This window comes from Aulonocara stuartgranti (genome assembly GCF_965226115.1).
Source record: "Aulonocara stuartgranti genome assembly, chromosome: 1".
Classification (NCBI taxonomy): Eukaryota; Metazoa; Chordata; class Actinopteri; order Cichliformes; family Cichlidae; genus Aulonocara; species Aulonocara stuartgranti.
This window is the reverse complement of record NC_138939.1, coordinates 42,122,077-42,128,185: the sequence shown is the minus strand read 5'-3', so window position 1 is coordinate 42,128,185 and position 6,109 is coordinate 42,122,077. Positions and strand designations below refer to the sequence as shown.

At 41.3% G+C, this 6,109-nt stretch overlaps 1 long non-coding RNA gene across 1 annotated transcript; it reads right to left on the bottom strand.

Annotated features, from left to right (window-relative positions):
• Nucleotides 1-3,619: 3,619 nt before the first annotated feature.
• LOC309709056 lies at nt 3,620-4,725 on the bottom strand. Its single transcript, XR_014277413.1, has 4 exons — nt 4,486-4,725; nt 4,082-4,170; nt 3,808-3,980; nt 3,620-3,644 (listed from the first exon to the last, which is right to left on the bottom strand). It is a non-coding gene; the product is annotated as an uncharacterized lncRNA (long non-coding RNA).
• Nucleotides 4,726-6,109: the final 1,384 nt, after the last annotated feature.

The following is a 6,109-nucleotide window of genomic DNA, read 5'->3' as shown; positions in this document are numbered from 1 at the left end:
CAAATAGAAGTTTTTCCTCCTAGCAAGGAAATATAGGTGCAGCAGTCAGAGTATTGCTGAAAGGGATCTCCTGAGAAATCTTCAGAGGCCCAGTGAGAAGCAAGATCCATTCCAGGCATAGCTGACAGCCCAGGCAGTGGTTGAGGTCAAAGGTCAAGCTGGTTGGGGCCCATCATGAGATCAGACTTTGGAGCCACAGCAAGGACCACGAAACTGCGTTGGAATGAGAGCTGTGCCAAAGGGGGCTATCCAGAGGCCAACAGAGGAGATTGTGGACAACAGACAGGCACCTGAAGGATGAGGGGAGCGTGCCAAGCTCCAGCGACAGCGCAGAGGGAGTCTAAGGATGGCATCATGATTCTGTGAAAAGCACAGGAACCAGAAGCTATGGTGGTGATGACAGCAGTTTCCTATGAACATCACCTAATGCTGTGCCACTATACTGTGCATACGATGACACTCTGAAGACTGCTGGGATCACAACAGCAGTAAGATAACTGAACCCAGCACCCTTTCCACAGAGGGGTTTTTCTGCAGAGCGTGGACAGTGGAGGAGTCATAAGTATCCCCCTCGCAGGACGAAGGCCTGAAGTGAGGTGATGGGGGTTGGTAGAGGCCATAAAACTAGAGTGCTGAAGAGGTCTGCAGCTTTGGAGATAGCTGAGACCCATGTTGACAAACAACAAAACCAACTGGTATGTTTGAATGTTTATTCTACATACATTTGGACTCTGGTCCTATGGACAGTGATGGAAACAACTGGAAGAGACATTTATGACGCCCTGCAGAGCTCAAACCACTCTGCAGAGACATGTGATGTGCACACCCGGAGGAAACACCACCAAGCTGGGATGTTTTTGAAAATGTTACTTTTTTATTTTAACTATTGAATTAGCAATTCATTTGTTTGCTCGTAGGATGCAATTTGCCATTGGATGAGATCAATGAGGACTGGGATAACTGCTAATACATTTGTTAAACTGTACTTTTACAGTAATTTAGGGTGATTTGACCTATGCTGAGTATAAAAATGTTTGCATTGAAACTGTCAGACATGAGGTATTCATAACTGGGAACTTTTCTAGCATAAAGGTCAAAAAGGGGGGGGATGTTAGGTTTTGTATTGTTGATTGTCATTTATGCTTAGAAATATCTACTTATATATGCTTAGAGTTTTATAATTAGTTGTAGATTGGTAGAGGTTTGATCCTTGATAGTCTGCAAACTTTGTGTGCATTAGAGAGCACTCTGGGAGCACAAGAGAGGTCGTACCTTGTCTTATTGTTGGTTCAGCCCAGATCTCGCTTGAAGTCTAGAGGTGATCGAGCGTTCGCTCTAGCTGCACCTGAGCTGTGGAACAGTCTCCCGATTGGCATCCGGGCGTCTGATTCTATTCAATCTTTTAAATCACGGCTTAAAACATATCTGTTTGAACTTGCTTTTTCTACCAGTTAAATTCTCGCCTTGCTTCTAGTGAGTTGTTCTAATGTTCTAATGTGTCTGGTTGTTTTGCGTTGTCCTGTGCTGTCAATGTTTTCCATCACTGTGTTTGATGGTTCAGCTTTACAGCTTTACTCTGCTATAGCTGTGTGCTATAGTTTATTGTTATTAGTGGTTTTTACCTGTGAACATAATCTCACACTTATATGACTCTGACGTTATAGTCTTAATTATTTTATTATTTTTTTGTTGCGTTGCCTATGTCCTCTATCACTGTGTATGATGGTACAGTTCTTCTTTGCTACAGCTGTGTGCTATTGACTGTTCCTATTAGTGGTTTTTACCTGTGAACATAATCCCACACCTATATGATTCTGATGTTTTAGTGTAAATCATTTTATTGTTTTATTGTTTCATGTAAAGCACTTTGGCATGCCCCTGGTTTTTAATGTGCTCTATAAATAAAGATTGTTGTTGTTGTTGTTGTTATTGTTCTACGGTAGGATTAACGTAGCTACGTCTGTTCTAGTCTAAGTGCTTTTTGTTTAGATGAACTGCTGGACTTCCTCACCGTGTTATCTAGGGTGAACCATCTAGGGTGAGGGGGAGACTACCCTCTTCCTGACCAAGGATGTACCTTTTGTGCTTTCATGTTATATGAGCCTTTGATCAGCAGCACCCCACACACACACACACACACACACACACACACACACACACACACACACACACACACACACAGGCAAGGTACTCTTTGTGTGTATGTAGACATCATATGTTAATGACCCTATGCATATTCATGTAACCACAATAAATGGAGTGCTATGGGGAGCCTGGCTGAGAGTCTGACGGAGGTCAAGTGGTGGAACGACACTTGGCTCCAGGCAGGTCTCCCTCATGCATGACCCAGATAGCAAGGAAACATTGAAACAATGTTGAGTCAATATCAGGCGATGTCATTGATTCAACGTTGAAGTGTGACGCTGACCTAACGTCACTCTTGCACCCTTTTTTAACGTTGAAACAACGTCAGGTTTTGATGTTGAATCAATGTTGAAACCTGACGTTGATTCAGCGTTATATTTTCTAATACTGTTGACATTGAAACAATGTCAGATTCTGATATTGAAACACTGTTGAGCTATGGTGTTGATTTTCCACCTCTTTCGCACAGTTGCTTTTTATTAAAACAACAGTTAAATCATGACTGGAAATCTACCTTTCTTTATAGGTATTTTAACCAATACTAAACTACTGCATGTTTCCATCAATACTTCAACCACCTAAACACATAATTGTACTTATTCCTTAAATTGGACACCCTTTATAAAAAAAACCCCAAATGTCTCACAATGTATCATGTCAATATTATTATCCTAAAATAAGAAAGCATTGCATGTGATGTAACAGAGAAAAAAAAGAAAGAAAGGTCAATAGTCATGTTTCATTTGCTAAATACTTTATTAAAAGACAGTTTCCTATTTACATTTATATGTTTCACAGAAGTTTGTAATTTTTTACTCCGGGATGGGGATGCATGATGTGGTCCTGCACCACCCAAACGATCTGGGGCGTATCGGAGCCATTTCTGCACTGCTTGCGCAAAGACAAACTCGGACATAGAGTTTGCCCCTAACTGCTGCGTCAGGCCATCTAGGACAAAAATACACACACACACACAAACAAAAAAAGTGAATTAGAGCACATGAATAAGCTCTTGTTAACTGTCTTCAGCGGGGAGAAAGTATGTAAACTCCTAGGCTGATAAACATGAAAGTCACCAGGCGTAAATCTGCAAACTGCCGCATTTGATTCCCAAAGAGCTATGAGCGGAAAAAGTGATAAGTCTTAGCATGGTGTGCCGTGTATCCTTTAAAACAAAATAAACATGGGGTCCTTGGGCTGTACAAACTACAACCCGAGGACTAAACAAGCCAAAGACCAAAGACTCCATCTCCAGATTAACCGGACATGAAAGTCTTGTTATTAAGAAAGAAAAAGTAATATAGCAAAAAAACAGTAAAACTTACCAAATATGCATTTGCAGAGCGCTGTATCTTTAAATGCCCTTTTTTGCTTTGTCTGGTCCTTGGTTTTTTTCCCTGCCCAAGTACCGAGGCCAGCTCGTTTGTAATAGCATAAGCCATTACACGGCGGACTCGCACCTCCAGTGTGGTCCCTCCAATCAAGGCAAAGCGTCTCACCTATAGACACATTTTAAGAGATGGAATTAGCGTGTCTCATGTCTTAAATGTGTACACAAGTGCTTGTGTGTTTAATCAACAGGCCGTTGTTATGTATTTAAATCACATCTGACAGCTATTACACTTTATAGTTACAAAGTGTACATAACCTTTATATACTTACCATTGCCTTATTTGCCTCTTGTGATTGAAGAGCTGGCTCTGCATTGTTTAGCTCCTCAATGTTGTGCAAGGGCAAATCCAGAGCCAGTACCCCAGCATCTACCGATTCATTGCAGCCGGTATTGCGGATGGCTCTGACCTCCTCACGGAGTTCGTTAACAGCTCTCGTCAGGTCTGACAGAAAAAGATAATTTTTTTTTAAGTATTTAAAAATACAGACAACTTGTCAAACGTTTCCTTGTGTCACACACAGACACTAGACAGTATTTTATTACCTGGTATTTTCACTCGAGGGGCCTGGGGAAACCATTTTTTTGTGGGCTGCTCATCCTCTGAGTCACTATATGTGTACAGGGGATTTGGTCTAAAGAAAAAAAGTTGAAAACGGTCATAAGTAATTACAAATGTGCTTTTGGAATATTATTTCCTAAAGTTACAGTTTAATTTATAACAACACACACAGGAAACGGAGATGTGCAAGAAGGTACAGTATACAAGGAATTTTTGAAGTGCACAAGTGTACACGGTTTTGCATTTATAAAAAGTTTACAAGCTTCCACTTTTTGGACTATATTATGTGGTGATATAGCAGTATGCAAGCACCACAGATATGTATAAAAGACAAGATCATAAATTCTTAGCAATCAAAGATATGTTTGTGAAATAAAAAAAGTTTTACTTGTGCTTTCTTTTATGACTGGTCTGAGTTTCAGCTTCGGACTGAAGGTCAGACGTATCACAGTGTTCACTTAGATATTTCTGAAGACTGCGTTCTGCTTCGTGAAATGTGTCTGGAAGTACAAACACAATGTATGGCCAGACATAAATTAGGACACGAAAAACTTGTTATTGTTACATTTATACAACACCAATCCAGATGATACCCACCATGGCTTATTAGAAGTCGGACTGGTGCATAGGTGAGCCACGTTGCACCAGGATGAACTCTCCTCTTTACTGCGTCGTGGATCCTGAATGTGTCTCACGGAGGATATGGAGGCCATGACAATTTCTCCCCATTTATCCATGATCTAGGGACTATTTCTGTACCACCAGTGCTAAACTGCACAATGCACCAGTCTTTCATTTTTATCTTTTTTAAATTTGGAGTCCTTTTTTGCCCTGTCTAGGATAAACAGGAAACAGATAATTACAATATATTTCATAGTCACTACAAAACTTGATCTATTGATTGAACTAAATAATAAATAATAGCTTAAAATGTATATAGGCAACAATTACAAGCAAACCCGTATATGTAAGCATTTAAACACTGAAGATAATAAAATTAACAGTATTTTGTCTAAGTCTGCCATTGTAGGAATTCATGGCACCGAGACAAAAACATGGCGCACAGTGTGGCGTCAAAATAGGCGCACACCTTTGACGCTGCGTTTTCTCAGTCTTCCTCGTCCACACGTAAATGCTAAACGCAGTTTACGTGTGGACAAAAGGTGCAAACGCAAGTTAGGTGAGCGTGCAGCGTAAAGTTTGAATTGAGTGCGAATCGAAGCGGGTGCTCTCCAATCATTAAAAGTAACAAAGTCATTGAACACATTTATACATTTACCTTTACGTTTATCAATCATATATCACAGATTTACAATTTTTTGTAGTACTATGCTAAAAAGCAACTACAGAGCGAAAGTCTGGGTCAAGCGCCGAGGCGACGGCAAGAACAAAGGAACCCTCGAAGCGTTAAAGCTAGCTTTGTAAGGAAATATAACAGAAAAGTATGAAACCAAAATGTTTTCTTTGTTGATAGACTTTGTTTGCAGTGCAATTTATTTGTTGCCGGATTGTAAGAAGTGTCATGGTCCGGGTGTGTGCCAGTGTGTCTCCCTCCGAGCCGGCGTCTCCACCCCAAGGAGGGGCCTCAGTGTTTTTGCTCATCGCTTACACCTGTGGGTAATTTAGCCGGGGACTCATAAGGCCAGCGTACTCAATCTCTCTTCGCCAGATTCTCTGCTAACATCAGTCAGTGCAGGCCACCACCATCATTCCCTATGTATTTTGTGAATCACCTTGCCTCACTGTATGTTTGTCTTTTGTGCGCCTCTCTCTTAGCTACACCCAACTGTCAACCCCTGTCGAAGAGCTCCTACTTGGATGCTGGACCATCTGGCAGTCCCACAGGCTATTACCCAAATTACCTACCTGCCTCTCTGCCTCCACGCCAGGAGTTTTTTGGATTTCACACCCGGACTACTCACCCCTCTACGTCATCTCCGACCTCCTTTGGCAAGTACGCAGTACGAAGGAGGATTCTGAATCAGCAACATATTCATATGTCTCCTTATCCG